General features: G+C 39.3%; 12 non-coding genes across 12 annotated transcripts; 4 read left to right on the top strand and 8 right to left on the bottom strand.

Moving 5' to 3' along the window:
* Nucleotides 1–491: 491 nt before the first annotated feature.
* LOC122862545 lies at nt 492–698 on the bottom strand. Its single transcript, XR_006374777.1, has one exon. It is a non-coding gene; the product is annotated as a small nucleolar RNA U3 (small nucleolar RNA).
* A 404-nt stretch (nt 699–1,102) lies between these two features.
* On the top strand, nt 1,103–1,309 carry LOC122862489. Its single transcript, XR_006374725.1, has one exon. It is a non-coding gene; the product is annotated as a small nucleolar RNA U3 (small nucleolar RNA).
* Nucleotides 1,310–2,534: 1,225 nt separating this feature from the next.
* LOC122862478 lies at nt 2,535–2,741 on the bottom strand. Its single transcript, XR_006374714.1, has one exon. It is a non-coding gene; the product is annotated as a small nucleolar RNA U3 (small nucleolar RNA).
* A 938-nt stretch (nt 2,742–3,679) lies between these two features.
* LOC122862544 lies at nt 3,680–3,886 on the bottom strand. Its single transcript, XR_006374776.1, has one exon. It is a non-coding gene; the product is annotated as a small nucleolar RNA U3 (small nucleolar RNA).
* A 404-nt stretch (nt 3,887–4,290) lies between these two features.
* LOC122862534 lies at nt 4,291–4,497 on the top strand. The gene has a single exon (XR_006374767.1). It is a non-coding gene; the product is annotated as a small nucleolar RNA U3 (small nucleolar RNA).
* Nucleotides 4,498–5,371: 874 nt separating this feature from the next.
* LOC122862576 lies at nt 5,372–5,578 on the bottom strand. The gene has a single exon (XR_006374806.1). It is a non-coding gene; the product is annotated as a small nucleolar RNA U3 (small nucleolar RNA).
* Nucleotides 5,579–10,428: 4,850 nt separating this feature from the next.
* On the top strand, nt 10,429–10,635 carry LOC122862538. Its single transcript, XR_006374771.1, has one exon. It is a non-coding gene; the product is annotated as a small nucleolar RNA U3 (small nucleolar RNA).
* A 902-nt stretch (nt 10,636–11,537) lies between these two features.
* LOC122862542 lies at nt 11,538–11,744 on the bottom strand. The gene has a single exon (XR_006374774.1). It is a non-coding gene; the product is annotated as a small nucleolar RNA U3 (small nucleolar RNA).
* A 573-nt stretch (nt 11,745–12,317) lies between these two features.
* LOC122862512 lies at nt 12,318–12,524 on the bottom strand. The gene has a single exon (XR_006374747.1). It is a non-coding gene; the product is annotated as a small nucleolar RNA U3 (small nucleolar RNA).
* Nucleotides 12,525–13,948: 1,424 nt separating this feature from the next.
* On the bottom strand, nt 13,949–14,154 carry LOC122862565. Its single transcript, XR_006374795.1, has one exon. It is a non-coding gene; the product is annotated as a small nucleolar RNA U3 (small nucleolar RNA).
* A 1,910-nt stretch (nt 14,155–16,064) lies between these two features.
* LOC122862536 lies at nt 16,065–16,271 on the bottom strand. The gene has a single exon (XR_006374769.1). It is a non-coding gene; the product is annotated as a small nucleolar RNA U3 (small nucleolar RNA).
* A 404-nt stretch (nt 16,272–16,675) lies between these two features.
* On the top strand, nt 16,676–16,882 carry LOC122862543. The gene has a single exon (XR_006374775.1). It is a non-coding gene; the product is annotated as a small nucleolar RNA U3 (small nucleolar RNA).
* Nucleotides 16,883–17,520: the final 638 nt, after the last annotated feature.

Below are 17,520 nucleotides of genomic sequence, written 5' to 3'. Positions count from 1 at the left end.
ACCCTTAGGACTAATTTCTGTAGTAGTTGCCTTAAGAAATATAATATCTCAAACCAGAAGTTGTGTAATAATGGACAACAGCAGAGTGTGTGTATTACAGTAAAGAGGCAACTATCCCAGGCTTAGTCAGAGTGAATGGATGAGTGCACTCGATGAATAATCTAGTCTTCCCAATCCCCCTGAGGTAGTCTAACATCTAACTTCTTCAAGGATTTTCTTTGTCTAAAACACAATCTGTACCTGAATTACTGGAACATATAAAGCTGAGATATCAGTACGTCTGGTACAGTGTGGAAATCTGAAAATGAAATCAGCAGTGGAAACTGTTGTAAGAGTGGAAAATCTAGGTTCAAATCAATGGCAAAACTTTGTAGGAGCAGATAACAGAAAAACACATCTTTGATTGGATTGAATTTTCTATACAAGTACAAGAAGATCATGAAGTACACATAGACAGCCACTTCATTTCAATGAAAAACGATATGTAAAAAAACACTCAAAACATGTTTTCTCCATCAGAGTCTCATGAAGAAACACTGAGCAATCTTCAACAGTGAAGAAGAAACAAAGTCTTCCCACCAGTTTCCTGCTCGGAAGGAAACATCGTAACTCTTCATCGTGGGCAGCGAGACCAAACTCTTTAGAAACACATTTCTCAAGTCAGTAACTAAAGAAATGATCCCTGAAAGTATAGTCTTGGTTTGTTTTGGATGTTTCTCAGGGTCTCATGTCTGGAGACGAGCACTTTTCCTCCTGGTGAACTCCTGTGCTTCAGACAGACACTCCTCCTCCTGATGGTGAATGAACGTGAAATGTAAAGCACAGACTGATCTTTAGCCATAGTTTGTGCACAGTTTGGGCAGTTACAGTATCTGACAAGAAACTGGTGTGATTTTGTTTTTGTAGAAACAGAAAGTAGATGTCACAGTGATGGACATGAAAGAAACTGTACTTTCACTTGTAACATGTTCTGATAAGCAAATAAAAGTCAGTGACGATGCTGTGATTGTAGGAGGAGTGTCTGTCTGAAGCACAGGAGTTCACCAGGAGGAAAAGTGCTCGTCTCCAGACATGAGACCCTGAGAAACATCCAAAACAAACCAAGACTATACTTTCAGGGATCATTTCTTTAGTTGTTGACTTGAGAAATGTGTTTCTAAAGAGTTTGGTCTCGCTGCCCACGATGAAGAGTTACAATGTTTCCTTCAGAGCAGAAAACTGGTGGGAAGACTTTGTTTCTTCTCCACTGTTGAAGATTGCTCAGTGTTTCTTCACGAGACTCTGATGGAGGAAACATGTTCTGAGTGGAGAGCAATGCAATTTTACAACAAAATAAGATTTAATAAAGATTGAATCTATATAACTAGATGTTGTGTTTGAAAGACCAGCTTGAAGTTGGCTGATCTTTATCTGTTTACAGTGATTAAATATTGAAGGTGTTCTTCTTGAACAGGTGCAACAAACCTTTCAGGAGAGTAGAGACAAAGCTGATGTCAGTCAATGACAGCCCACACACTTCTGAGAAAACATCTAATCAGGCAACAGCATGGGGCTTTAAAGTAGGAAGTGTTTTGCCTTGTAGGGTCCAGAGCATCTGCGTTTTCATTCTAACCAAAACCTTGAAACTGGTGTTTGGAGATTTGGAAAGAGTAGGCTTAAGACTTTCCTCTTTGATAAAGCTTATAGTTAGGGCTGGCTCGGGTGAGTCCTGAACCATCCCTTAGTTACGCTGCTACAGACCTCGACTGCCGGGAGACTTCCCACGATGCACTGAGCTCCTCTTTCCTCCTCTCCCTCTCCATCTGTATGCATTCGTATCCCATTAATGCACGTTCCGAACTCGACATCAGCAGCAGAGAGAGAGAAGAATAAAGATGTTTCCTTCTGGGCAGGAAACTGGTGGGAAGACTTTGCTTCTTCTTCACTGTTGAAGGTTGTTCAGTGTTTCTGAACAACCTGTAAATACGTCTTTGCGACATTTGCACTTTCCAGTGTTTCCACTCAGGTTTATTGATACGCAAATTGGAAATGCTCATAAAAATATGTGGCTGGAAACGCATTTATTGTAATTTTTGTCTGACACAGGTGCATGTTTTGCATCTTTTTGGTAATTTTGTGACTCCAGATAAACCTCTTGCACTAAGTGAAGCTCAGGCACCATATAGAACAACTTTGGTAATTGTTTTGGCATGAAATTGCCTGAAATTGGTTAGAATGAAAACTCAGATGCTCTGGACCCTACAAGGCAAAACACTGCCTACTTTAAAGCCCCGTGCACACCTGCTCAGCTGTTTTCACTTAATTGGCAAATACACGTCTTCTCAGAAGTGTGTCAGCTGTGACTGACTGCCATCTCCTTCTTCACTCTCCTGATGTGTTTGTCAAAGTTGTTTGAGCAGAACATGTTCAGTCTTTATCATTCTAACCAGAACATGGACCTGCCACCTCAAACACAGAGTTTATTTAACTTTCAGAGTTTTTACAGGCATGCAAGTCATTATGAGTAACAGGTTTTTTTTGACAATCTCTACAGCTCCACTCAGAACATGTTTCCTCCATCAGAGTCTCATTAAGAAACACTGAGCAATCTTCAACAGTGGAGAAGAAACAAAGTCTTCCCACCAGTTTTCTGCTCTGAAGGAAACATCGTAACTCTTCATCGTGGGCAGCGAGACCAAACTCTTTAGAAACACATTTCTCAAGTCAGCAACTAAAGAAATGATCCCTGAAAGTATAGTCTTGGTTTGTTTCGGATGTTTCTCAGGGTCTCATGTCTGGAGACGAGCACTTTTCCTCCTGGTGAACACCTGTGCTTCAGACAGACACTCCTCCTACAATCATAGCATCGTGACAGAGAGATGAACTTATTTTTGCGATGAGATCATTTCTATGGAGAAAGTGAAGACGCTGAACCCTGCAGCAGCACTAACTTGGGCATTATTCACTGCTCAGATCAGTATGCATCACCGCTGCTGTGAAAGTTTCAGTTTCAACCTTGTTGTGAGACGTCACCTGCCTGTAACACAACCAGTGATGGACAGAAAGGACGAATAAGGTTTCACGTAACCAGACTCTTCTTAACTGTTGTGTTTTTCTCACAAAGTGAATAATTGCCTTTATGTTAAACTGAAATACATAATTCACACACTTTCTTCGCTGAGTTTGTTGTTTCCCTATGATACACTTTGTCTTTGCACTGTGATCTGCACCCCACCTCGTTGTGACCACAGGTTATACCATTAATCATGTGCAGAGAGCCACTTTACTTGTGCGCAAGTCCATTTTTGTTTCACGTTTATGGAAGCACACAAACAGACGTCTCTAAACATACCAAATAACCCTTTCCTGTATTTTGAATTTTGCACCTTTGATACATTTTTCAGCTAGTACACATCTACATGCACATTTTACTGTGATTAAGGCAGAATCTGTACTGGGTTGGATAAAGAGAAGCTTCTTGTTAAAACTGTAGTTGAAAACAGTTGCAGTAGAGTGAATTAGGTTCTTATTTTTCATTTGACAGCTGAAGCTGATAGTAGTAGAAATATTATGTGCACTCACTTGACAGTTTTTAGTTTGATTGATGCATGGTGTGTAGTAACAAAGCTGTCTTAAACTTCTTTGCAGAAATTGCTTCAGCTTAAATATTATATCATATATTTTGGTTAACATGTTAAGTGCCACTCAGAACATGTTTCTTGCATCAAAGTCTCATGAAGAAACACTGAGCAATCTTCAACAGTGAAGAAGAAACAAAGTCTTCCCACCAGTTTTCTGCTCTGAAGGAAACATCGTAACTCTTCATCGTGGGCAGCGAGACCAAACTCTTTAGAAACACATTTCTCAAGTCAACAACTAAAGAAATGATCCCTGAAAGTATAGTCTTGGTTTGTTTTGGATGTTTCTCAGGGTCTCATGTCTGGAGACGAGCACCTTTCCTCCTGGTGAACTCCTGTGCTTCAGACAGACACTCCTCCTACAATCACAGCATCGTCACTGACATTTATTTGCTTATCAGAACATGTTACAAGTGAAAGTACAGTTTCTTTGATGTCCATCACTGTGACATCTACTTTCTGTTTCTACAAAAACAAAATCACACCAGTTTCTTGTCAGATACTGTAACTGCCCAAACTGTGCACAAACTATGGCTAAAGATCAGTCTGTGCTTTACATTTCACGTTCATTCACCATCAGGAGGAGGAGTGTCTGTCTGAAGCACAGGAGTTCACCAGGAGGAAAAGTGCTCGTCTCCAGACATGAGACCCTGAGAAACATCCAAAACAAACCAAGACTATACTTTCAGGGATCATTTCTTTAGTTACTGACTTGAGAAATGTGTTTCTAAAGAGTTTGGTCTCGCTGCCCACGATGAAGAGTTACGATGTTTCTTTCAGAGCAGAAAACTGGTGGGAAGACTTTGTTTCTTCTCCACTGTTGAAGATTGCTCAGTGTTTCTTCATGAGACTCTGATGGAGGAAGCATGTTCTGAGTGGAGCTGTAAAGATTGTCAAAAAAACCTGTAACTCATAATGACTTGTATGCCTGTAAAAACTCTGATAGTTAAATAAACTCTGTGTTTGAGGTGGCAGGTCCATGTTCTGGTTAGAATGATAAAGACTGCACATGTTCTGCTCAAACAACTTTGACAAACACATCAGGAGAGTGAAGAAGGAGATGGCAGTCAGTTACAGCTGACACACTTCTGAGAAGAAGTGTAATTGCCAAATAAGTGAAAACAGCTGAGCAGGTGTGCACGGGGCTTTAAAGTAGGCAGTGTTTTGCCTTGTAGGGTCCAGAGCATCTGAGTTTTCATTCTAACCAATTTCAGTTGCAGTTTCATGCCAAAACAATTACCAAAGTTGTTCTATATGGTGCCTGAGCTGCACCACTTCACTTAGTGCAAGAGGTTTATCTGGAGTCACAAAACTACCAAAAAGATGCAAAACATGCACCTGTGTCAGACAAAAATGACAATAAATGTGTTTCCATCCACCTATTTTTATGAGCATTTCCAATTTGCATATCAATAAACCTGAGTGGCAAAGAAATATTTACACTTATCCGAGGTGGAAAAGTTGATGTATCAACAGAAACAAAATGCAACAAAGTGCAATGGAAATAGACTTTTCCTCTTAACTAAATGTTGGATAGAACAAACACTGCAGTGATATTTTTACAGTCTAAAACTACAGAGACAGCCATAAGGGGTCACACTAATGAAAATTGTTCATCTTCTGGAGAGCAGGAATGAGCTCAGTAAAACTCATGGGACTCTGCCAACTGAATAATGATATGTATTTACAAAAGAAAAGAAAAAGTTTTCAGGAGAAAGAGATGAAAATAAGACTTTAATTCAACTGTAAAAAGCTCCACTCAGAACATGTTTCCTCCATCAGAGTCTCGTGAAGAAACACTGAGCAATCTTCAACAGTGGAGAAGAAACAAAGTCTTCCCACCAGTTTCCTGCTCGGAAGGAAACATCATGACTCTTCATCGTGGGCAGCGAGACCAAACTCTTTAGAAACACATTTCTCAAGTCAGTAACTAAAGAAATGATCCCTGAAAGTATAGTCTTGGTTTGTTTTGGATGTTTCTCAGGGTCTCATGTCTGGAGACGAGCACTTTTCCTCCTGGTGAACTCCTGTGCTTCAGACAGACACTCCTCCTTCAATCAGTGACAAATGAACTTTGATATTTCTTAAACACCTCAATAATGTACAAAAAATGCTGTTGTGGTACTTTTTTATGGTCAATTCATCCAATGCAGTGATAAAAAAGCATAAAATAACATTAGTGTTTTCTTCTCCACCTGCAGCAAGAAGCACCTGGATGCTGTTCTGTATTTCAGAGGCCCGCTGAGCGGCCGCGAACACCAGCTGATCCTGCAGCGACTCATGGAGCTGAAGAAGAAACTGGGCAGCACCTACGGCGACAAGAACCGAGTTTTATTTGATGACATGCAGGTCACCGTCAACCGAGACTGTCTGTCTAATATGACTTTCGCCATCTTCAGCTGCTTGCGGCCCGAAAACTAGTGCAACATTGTGGACGAGTTGCTGAGTGGAGGACAAATAAAAGCTCAAGAGGTGTGACAGAAAAGGTTAACAGCTGCAGATTTTCTAAGGTGGTTTGACACAAGTTCAGGTCCTTGCTCTCAAACACAGCCATCTAAACTCAAACCAACTTGCACGGAATCAGGTATATCTTCTTCTACAAATCGTGTTACCTTCAAAATGTTATTTATAACGGATTCTTTCCTGTCTAAACCTGGCACACGTGTCATTGAGTTTAAAGGATATTTCTGCTGATGTTCTACATTTGAAAACCTCAAAACCAACAATGAGCCTCACGTATGAACCACTCGTACAAACAGATTTGTTCTTAAGCAGCACATACGAGCGATTTAACATCATTTGTGGCATTCACCAATTTTCTCTCGGGTATGAACAAAATTCACGAGTGTCGAGACCTGTGAAAAGAGTCAAAAAAACACTAACCTGACCTGAAATCATAACACCTTAATCTGAATGAATTTGGAGTTTAAATATGATACCGAAATGAACTGAAATAAAATATATAACTAAGACAAACCTAATGCAAAATTTATATTTTATTTACCATATCATCATCAGCTTGGCGTGTCACTTTAATTAGTCTTTTTTTTTTTTGGCACAGCACCTCATCATCATCTGCTGTAGACTATAATATTCTCTCGGCTAATATCTACGTGACCGCCTGTCGTATTAGTCGTGGACCGCTTTGCTTTTGCTTTTCCTTCATCACCGTGAACACACACACTGTAGTTCATTCTGACTCAGTCCCACACACACCGTCCTGCTGCCCCAAACACTCACTAGAGCTACAAATGTGGAAAATAGTCCCCAACAAATGTACTATTTCCGCCTGTTTGAGTAACGTTTGCTAACAATTACAGCTGTTTAAACATGAAATTATAGATTTGTTTAGATTTACCAAGAAACCACTGAGCTTGGAGCTGAGAGCCACAGACAAGTTGGGAAGTCGGAAAGTATTGAGAGGCAGACTAACACATTGTTGGTTTTTTAGGTCTTTTCATGGGATTTAGTGACAAAAAAGCTTTTTTCTTTAAATAAAGTTTAAAATAACTTTTCAATGAATCTAATGACATATATTCTCTGTTTTACACAAATTACAATGAATTGTGTGACTGTGTGAACTTACATCTGTTCTTCTAAAAGAAGAAATTAGTTCAGCATGTTCATTAATGTCTCTGGCAAACGTAGAAATGCCACATATGTTATCACTTAACTTATTAAATGTGACACATGCAGAGTGTTGCCAGCATTGTGAGGAATTGCGGATTCATTTTCTAATCTGGATAAAATTCAATGTTTGTGGGGGAAGATTGTGAAACTTTGTGGATGACTGTGAAGCTCTCAGCAGATATAACAAATAAAAGGCAGGTTTTAGTGCCAAAGTGTCAGCTCAACTAATACAAACTGTAAGAAACTGAAGCTCTTTGTGTGTTTCAGCCATGAATGTGATGACGTGCTATTATTGAGCAAGAACTGAACCTAGCAGATGAGCCCTCCAAACTGCCTTCAGACTTAAATATAAGAGGGTTATTTTGTGAAATATGTGTGTTTCTATTGTCTTTCTGTCAAATCTCTGATTTCAGCTGACCCTGTGGCGTCACAGACGCAGGAAACTCTACAAAAACTAGCTTGATGTGATTTTCTTTGCACATTTGATGTACTCATTTAATAATTCTCATTTTCCTGTGTTTGTAAGTGTGTTTGTATGATTGTTATCAACTGGCAGAAGTGAGAGTTTTAGTATCTCAGGATGGTTTAAATCAGGGTTTTCCAACATTTTCTGTCTGACACCTGTTTTTGGTGCCAAAGTTTTCATGAAAACTGACAATTATGTGAATTGTTCTTATGAATTTGAATATGAAATGCTTTCAAATGTGTGAAGAGAGCTCAAAGGGGTTATATAGAAATATATAGAAATGTTAAACTTATTTAATCTTTTTTTTTAATAAAACATTAACAGTCTTATGAATCTCCCATGACTCCATCTACTCATGAAGCAACCGCATGTTGATCAGGAAGCTTTTCAACCCTGATAAGAAACTAAACAGTTGTAATTATTGATGGAAAATGGTTAAATGTAAAATCTTAAAATGTTGACCATCTATGGATTCATTTTTCATATATTTGCACTGGCCTTTAAAATCCCAAATCTTCAAAAATCCACTCATTCATTCATCTCTTATTAATAAAAATGTAATAATAATAATAAACTTTATCTATATAGCACCTTTCATACTTACAATGCAGCTGAATATATACACACATATATATATAAACATTTAAACAAATAAAGTAAAAGGTGGCAAACAAAACATTCAAATACAATAAAACAGGGTAGAATTATACAGATAAAATGTAAAATAAGACTAAATAAAATTAAAATTAACTTCCGTGAGGTTGTGAGTGACGTGGATCTTCATGTGGATCTTGCTGAGACAAGAAAATAAATGACTTAAACCAAATAAATTGTGCAGATTTTTCCAGGGTTTTGCCAGGGTCATCAAACACATCAAAAGGTCAGAACTTTAGGTTGTGTATCTTTTTGGAATAAAAAGTCCCTGATATGGATTAAAATAATTCATATCAGGAATAATAATAAAAAAGTATCACTTCTTACTTAAAGTAGCCCAGAATTCCCAGCACAAAATCATAAATGAAGAATTCAGCATTGAAATACAACCAGATTCCTATTATTTATTGTGCAAAGGATAATCAGATAATACTACTACTACTGCTACTACTGCTGCTGCTGCTGCCAATAACCAAAAAAAGAAGTTTGCAATATATAAATACTGAAAGGACAGACTGTCAAGCCGAGTAGCTTGGAGAAATTAGATAATACAGTTTCGTGCTTCGTGAGGCGTTTCATCTTCAGCTGAAGACGTCAGACATGACATTGAATATCAACAACAATGTGTGTGTGAAGGTGGAAGCAGACATTATTTAGGGATTGCTGAAGAAACCTTTTTCACAAAGGTAAAAAAAAAAATGTTGCCAGCGCTTGTCAAACTTTGAAGAGGAGTCTTTTAATGTGCATCATTTTTAAAGATTATTTTTGGGCATTTTCAGCTTTATTGGACGGACGTGACGAGAGTGAAAATACAGTCAGGAAACATGGAGAGAAACATGCAACAGTGGTATGCATCTTAACTGCTAGGCTCCCATACTCCTGTTGGATACCTTCAAGGATAACACACTGACGAATATCTTTTATCCACAGACACTGGGTCGGGGAGCAGGTGCCTTTCACTTTAACACGATACGTCATAAAGCCAAAAATGTCAAAATGTTGAAAAGTTGGAACAAAAGTTTGAAATCGGTGGGGACAGAACGACAAACACGGTGCGGTGTTTATCACATATTTAATACTTCTGATAGTGTTGATAACATCTTGATCAGAAGTTGTGTAATAATGGACAACAGCAGAGTGTGTGTATTACAGTAAAGAGGCAACTATCACACGTTTGGTCACAGTAAATGGATGACAGCACTCGATGAATAATGTCTTCTTAGTCCTCCTCAAAAAGTCTGACATTTGTAAGTCTAACTCCCTCAAGGATTGTATCTTTTTCTAAAAGACAATCTGGGCCTGAATGCTTGAATTAATGAAACTCACGGAGCTGAGATAACATATCAGTTTGTTAGGCAAACGGGGAAACCCTCAAAATGAAATAAAGCAGCGTGGATTGTTAAGGTTAGGAAATAATGGTTCACACTTCGTAGCAGCAGATGATAAAAATAACTTGTTGCATGATTATTTTTTCAGTAAGTAATAGAAACATATAAAAGTTCAAACACTGTTCAAGTTCAACTTCAAAACGAGAAGAAACGGTAAACAGAAATTCACACTTTTGGCTCCTACATAACAGTTAAACCTGCAAGAACAAAACTTATTCCTTGCTACACAACATAAACCCACTCAGTACATGTTTTCTCCAACAGAGTCTCATTCAGAATGGATGTTTCTCAGGGTCTCATGTCTGGAGACGAGCACTTTTCCTCCTGGTGAACTCCTGTGCTTCAGACAGACACTCCTCCTACAATCACAGCATCGTCACTGACATTTATTTGCTTATCAGAACATGTTACAAGTGAAAGTACAGTTTCTTTGATGTCCATCACTGTGACATCTACTTTCTGTTTCTACAAAAACAAAATCACACCCGTTTCTTGTCAGATACTGTAACTGCCCAAACTGTGCACAAACTATGGCTAAAGATCAGTCTGTGCTTTACATTTCACGTTCATTCACCATCAGGAGGAGGAGTGTCTGTCTGAAGCACAGGAGTTCACCAGGAGGAAAAGTGCTCGTCTCCAGACATGAGACCCTGAGAAACATCCAAAACAAACCAAGACTATACTTTCAGGGATCATTTCTTTAGTTACTGACTTGAGAAATGTGTTTCTAAAGAGTTTGGTCTCGCTGCCCACGATGAAGAATTACGATGTTTCCTTCCGAGCAGGAAACTGGTGGGAAAACTTTGTTTCTTCTCCACTGTTGAAGATTGCTCAGTGTTTTTAAATGAGACTCTGATGGAGGAAACATGTTCTGAGTGGAGCGTATATAGTTGAAATAAAGTCTTAATTCCATTTTATTTTTTCCTGAGAATTTCTCATACTCCTTTTGTATGTACATTATTATTCAGTTGGCAGGGTCCCATGAGTTTCACTGAGCTCATTCCTGCTCTCCAGAGGATGAACCTTTTTCATTAGCGTGACCCCTTATGGCTGCACCCCTTAACACTGCAGTGTTTGTTCTATCCAACATTTCGTTAAGAGGAAAAGTCTATTTCCATTGCACTTTGTTGCATTTTGTTTCTGTTGATACATCAACTTTTCCACCTCAGATAAGCATAGATAAATAGCATAAGATAAATATTTCTTTGCGACATTTGCAGTTTCCAGCGTTTCCACTCAGGTTTATTGATACGCAAAGTGAAAATGCTCATAGAAATAGGTGGATGGAAACACATTTATTGTCATTTTTGTCTGACACAGGTGCATGTTTTGCATCTTTTTGGTAGTTTTGTGACTCCAGATAAACCTCTTGCACTAAGTGAAGTGGTGCAGCTCAGGCACCATATAGAACAACTTTGGTAATTGTTTTGGCATGAAACTGCAACTGAAATTGGTTAGAATGAAAACTCAGATGCTCTGGACCCTACAAGGCAAAACACTGCCTACTTTAAAGCCCCGTGCACACCTGCTCAGCTGTTTTCACTTAATTGGCAATTACACTTCTTCTCAGAAGTGTGTCAGCTGTAACTGACTGCCATCTCCTTCTTCACTCTCCTGATGTGTTTGTCAAAGTTGTTTGAGCAGAACATGTTCAGTCTTTATCATTCTGACCAGAACATGGACCTGCCACCTCAAACACAGAAACTATGTAACTATATCAGAGTTTTAATGGAAATATAAGCCAATGTTAGTAATAGATTTTTTTTAGACAATTTGTAAAGCTCCACTCAGATCATGTTTCCTCCATCAGAATCTCATGAAGAAACACTGAGCAATCTTCAACAGTGGAGAAGAAATAAAGTCTTCCCACCAGTTTTCTGCTCTGAAGGAAACATCGTAACTCTTCATTGTGGGCAGCGAGACCAAACTCTTTAGAAACACATTTCTCAAGTCAGCAACTAAAGAAATGATCCCTGAAAGTATAGTCTTGGTTTGTTTTGGATGTTTCTCAGGGTCTCATGTCTGGAGACGAGCACTTTTCCTCCTGGTGAACTCCTGTGCTTCAGACAGACACTCCTCCTACAATCACAGCATCGTCACTGACAGATTTGTTTATTTTTGCAAATAATCACTGATATGATGTTCAGAAAATGTCACTTGTTTTGATGTGTGACAGCAGAGGTGTCATTTTTGTGGGGACAGAGGAGACACGTCTCTTACAAAAATGTCTTATCAATCAGGAACTAAAGAAATGATCTCTGAAAGTGTTGGCAGCATAAAGATGTGCGTCACAGTGCACCAAAATTCAACTCTACACAAAAGCACCAAGCAAATTAAGTCACCTTCACAAATGCAGTTAATTTTTAATGGAACTGCTGCAGTCAGTGTACTTATAAAGAAATGTTTGAGCAGAACACCACTGCAAGTATTTTTCACTCTAAACAGTAATACCAGCCAACTATAACTTGCAATCTCACACATAAAATTTTAATCATTGTATCAGAGTTGAAAGAAAATATCAACCATAATGATTAATTGATTGTTTTTAACATCATATAAGGCACCACTCAGAACATGTTGCCTCCATCAGAGTCTCATGAAGAAACACTGAGCAATCTTCAACAGTGGAGAAGAAACAAAGTCTTCCCACCAGTTTCCTGCTCGGAAGGAAACATCGTAACTCTTCATCGTGGGGAGCGAGACCAAACTCTTTAGAAACACATTTCTCAAGTCAGCAACTAAAGAAATGATTCCTGAAAGTATAGTCTTGGTTTGTTTTGGATGTTTCTCAGGGTCTCATGTCTGGAGACGAGCACTTTTCCTCCTGGTGAACTCCTGTGCTTCAGACAGACACTCCTCCTACAATCACAGCATCGTCAGACTTTGTTTCTTCTCCACTGTTGAAGATTTCTCAGTGTTTCTGAATGAGACTCTGATGGAGGAAACATGTTCTGAGTGGAGCGCAAATAAATTTTACAACTAATTAAAGTTCAATAAGAATTTATTCTTCTTTCTAGCAATATAGATGTTGTGTTTGAGGGGCCAGCTTGAAGTTGGCTGATCTTTATCTGTTTACAGTGATTAAATATTGAAGGTGTTCTTCTTGAACAGGTGCAACAAACCTTTCAGGAGAGTAGAGACAAAGCTGATGTCAGTCAATGACAGCCCACACACTTCTGAGAAAACATCTAATCAGGCAACAGCATGGGGCTTTAAAGTAGGAAGTGTTTTGCCTTGTAGGGTCCAGAGCATCTGCGTTTTCATTCTAACCAAAACCTTGAAACTGGTGTTTGGAGATTTGGAAAGAGTAGGCTTAAGACTTTCCTCTTTGATAAAGCTTATAGTTAGGGCTGGCTCGGGTGAGTCCTGAACCATCCCTTAGTTACGCTGCTACAGACCTCGACTGCCGGGAGACTTCCCACGATGCACTGAGCTCCTCTTTCCTCCTCTCCCTCCCCATCTGTATGCATTCGTATCCGATTAATGCACGTTCCGAACTCGACATCAGCAGCAGAGAGAGAGAAGAATAAAGATGTTTCCTTCTGGGCAGGAAACTGGTGGGAAGACTTTGCTTCTTCTTCACTTTTGAAGGTTGTTCAGTGTTTCTGAACAACCTGTAAATACGTCTTTGCGACATTTGCAGTTTCCAGCGTTTCCACTCAGGTTTATTGATATGCAAATTGGAAATGCACATAAAAATAGGTGGCTGGAAACGCATTTATTGTAATTTTTGTCTGACACAGGTGCATGTTTTGCATCTTTTTGGTAGTTTTGTGACTCCAGATAAACCTCTTGCACTAAGTGAAGTGGTGCAGCTCAGGCACCATATAGAACAACTTTGGTAATTGTTTTGGCATGAAACTGCAACTGAAATTGGTTAGAATGAAAACTCAGATGCTCTGGACCCTACAAGGCAAAACACTGCCTACTTTAAAGCCCCGTGCACACCTGCTCAGCTGTTTTCACTTAATTGGCAATTACACGTCTTCTCAGAAGTGTGTCAGCTGTAACTGACTGCCATCTCCTTCTTCACTCTCCTGATGTGTTTGAGCAGAACATGTGCAGTCTTTATCATTCTAACCAGAACATGGACCTGCCACCTCAAACACAGAAACTATGTAACTGTATCAGAGTTTTAATGGAAATCTAAGCCAATGTTAGTAATAGATTTTTTTTTAGTCAATTTGTAAAGCTCCACTCAGAACATGTTTCCTCCATCAGAGTTTCATATGAAACACTGAGCAATCTTCAACAGCGAAGAAGAAACAAAGTCTTCCCACCAGTTTCCTGCTCGGAAGGAAACATCGTAACTCTTCATCGTGGGCAGCGAGACCAAACTCTTTAGAAACACATTTCTCAAGTCAGTAACTAAAGAAATGATCCCTGAAAGTATAGTCTTGGTTTTTTTTGGATGTTTCTCAGGGTCTCATGTCTGGAGACGAGCACTTTTCCTCCTGGTGAACACCTGTGCTTCAGACAGACACTCCTCCTACAATCACAGCATCATAAGTAACAGATTAAGTTCTCGGTCACACCAGCATTTATAAAGTAAAAATTTTGGACCGAAAGTGCCTCAAGTGTTGAAGGCAACACTTTAAGACAGAAACTCGTTCATCCTAAAGACAAGATGCCCACAGAAAAACAGAGCAATGTAGTTTATTCAATTCAATGCAGTGAGGAAAACTGCAAAGAACGGTACATAGGTGAGACTAAACAGCCACTTCACAAAAGACTTTATCAGCACAGACGACACGCTAACTCGGGATTGCAGAGCGCCGTGCATTTGCATCTAAAAGCTACAAACCACACATTTGAAGACAGCGAGGTGAAGATTCTAAGTAGAGAGAAGAGTTGGTTTGAAAGAGGAGTCAAAGAAGCCATTTTTGTGAAAAAAGAAAACCCCTCTTTGAATAGAAATGCTGGTCTGAGATTCAACTTGCCAACTGTTTACCACAGTGTATTAACACCATGGTCAAGCCAATCATATGCTAATCAGGTACTTAACAGTGATGAGGGAGGTGCAGCCAGAAAACAATAGGCCTGATTACTGATTAATGGGCCATCATGGAAACAAAAGAAGGGCAGTTTCAGGTGAAACTAGGCAGGTTAAACAGCAGACACTCAGGAAGACTCCTCCCTGAGGGCAGGGCTTAAGGAACACAGAGTAGCTTAAATTTCTGAGTTCCCAGTCCATTTTTTCCCAATTGAGAATGACTTCCGGATGGGAGCCGAAACGTCTTGATTCTGAAAACAGTGTCCAGATGACTACGACTGAAACCTTTTCTACGATAGAACACTCCTGGACGAATGAGGGACTACACCGTCTTATTTTGAACAATATTTCATATGTTAAATGCCAAAATAGTGCACTGCCAACATTACAGTACATTACAGAAAGTAAAACATTGCATGTTTCCTGTAAAGCCTCAGATTCAGACAGCATGTGTAACAGTCTAATGTTGGTTTTAGTGCTGATGCAAGTTTGAGCATGTCACAATTTACAGTTACAGTATACAGTTCAGTCACGTTTTTCAGTAGCCTCTTTGGTATGCACTTTTCTGAGAGCTTTTGGCCTTCAAAACAAATCTAAACCTGCTGTATTCAAGACGGGAAAGTTACAAACAGGAAGCGAGCAGCCTGACAAGATGAGTGAGTCAGTGCTGAAGAGCTCAAATGCCCTTCAGCACCTTAAAACCTGCAAATCAAATCAAAGCCGACTCTTGTGACATTGTGTGAAGGAGACATTGGCGTCGAAAAGCCACAGCAGCCCAAGAGAATCTGTTAAAACTCTTAAACCAAAATACCATCTACTTCTTCCCCTTCTGTGAAAAACGACACTTTGAACACTGCTGGTCAGTGGCTGAAAATGACAAACATTTGAAATTGTGTCTTAATTAAAGATTCAGATGTAAACACACGGAAAGCCATATTGATGAAAATCAAAACGTAAAAGTGCAAGCTGCTAACACTTTCAAAGTAAAGGTCTTTTAAGATGCAGACTGTCACTTGGTGTGTGTGTGTGTCTGTCTAACAACAACCACACACACAAACTGTACTTCAGTAAAAATTGTGTAAAAGCCGTTTTTGGTGCAGTGCATAAGACAGCTCATACACACAATACAGGAAAAAAAAAAAACACCACCAAAAAACAGTCTGAGCTAACAAAAATGACCTTTCACCTAAACCACAGAAACTATCCTTTACAGACAATCTTGAATATTGTGCCTTATCAATTCTAAATGGTAAGTTAAAGTAATTTAAACAATTTAAATGCACAGTTGGCTTCTAAAACTGAGAACCAATAAACTATCCACTCAGAACATGTTTCCTCCATCAGAGTCTCATTCAGAAACACTGAGCAATCTTCAACAGTGGAGAAGAAACAAAGCCTTCCCACCAGTTTCCTGCTTTGAAGGAAACATCGTAAGTCTTCATCGTGGGCAGCGAGACCAAACGCTTTAGAAACACATTTCTCAAGTCAGTAACTAAAGAAATGATCCCTGAAAGTATAGTCTTGGTTTGTTTTGGATGTTTCTCAGGGTCTCATGTCTGGAGACGAGCACTTTTCCTCCTGGTGAACACCTGTGCTTCAGACAGACACTCCTCCTCCTGACGGTGAATGAACGTGAAATGTAAAGCACAGACTGATCTTTAGCCATAGTTTGTGCACCGTTTGGGCAGTTACAGTATCTGACAAGAAACTGGTGTGATTTTGTTTTTGTAGAAACAGAAAGTAGATGTCACAGTGATGGACTTCAAAGAAACTGTACTTTCACTTGTAACATGTTCTGATAAGCAAATAAATGTCAGTGACGATGCTGTGATTGTAGGAGGAGTGTCTGTCTGAAGCACAGGAGTTCACCAGGAGGAAAAGTGCTCGTCTCCAGACATGAGACCCTGAGAAACATCCAAAACAAACCAAGACTATACTTTCAGGGATCATTTCTTTAGTTACTGACTTGAGAAATGTGTTTCTAAAGAGTTTGGTCTCGCTGCCCACGATGAAAAATTACGATGTTTCCTTCCGAGCAGGAAACTGGTGGGAAGACTTTGTTTCTTCTCCACTGTTGAAGATTGCTCAGTGTTTCTTTATGAGACTCTGATGGAGGAAACATGTTCTGAGTAGATGCTTTACAAATTGTCTAAAAAAATCTATTATTGACATTGACTTACATTTCCATTAAAATTCAGATACAGTTAAATAGTTTCTGTGTTTGAAGTGGCAGGTCCATGTTCTGGTTAGAGTGATAAAGACTGAACATGTTCTGCTCAAACAACTTTGACAAACACATCAGGAGAGTGAAGAAGGAGATGGCAGTCAGTTACAGCTGACACACTTCTGAGAAGAAGTGTAATTGCCAATTAAGTGAAAACAGCTGAGCAGGTGTGCACGGGGCTTTAAAGTAGGCAGTGTTTTGTCTTGTAGGGTCCAGAGCATCTGAGTTTTCATTCTAACCAATTTCAGTTGCAGTTTCATGCCAAAACAATTACCAAAGTTGTTCTATATGGTGCCTGAGCTGCACCACTTCACTTAGTGCAAGAGGTTTATCTGGAGTCACAAAACTACCAAAAAGATGCAAAACATGCACCTGTGTCAGACAAAAATGACAATAAATGTGTTTCCTGCCACATATTTTTATGTGCATTTCCAATTTGCGTATCAATAAACCTGAGTGGAAACGCTGGAAACTGCAAATGTCGCAAAGAAGTATTTACAGGTTGTTCAGAAACACTGAACAACCTTCAAAAGTGAAGAAGAAGCTAA

Source organism: Siniperca chuatsi, linkage group LG15 (genome assembly GCF_020085105.1).
Source record: "Siniperca chuatsi isolate FFG_IHB_CAS linkage group LG15, ASM2008510v1, whole genome shotgun sequence".
Lineage (NCBI taxonomy): Eukaryota > Metazoa > Chordata > Actinopteri > Centrarchiformes > Sinipercidae > Siniperca > Siniperca chuatsi.
The sequence above is the reverse complement of the archived record's forward strand: the minus strand, read 5'-3'. Positions and strand labels throughout refer to the sequence as shown.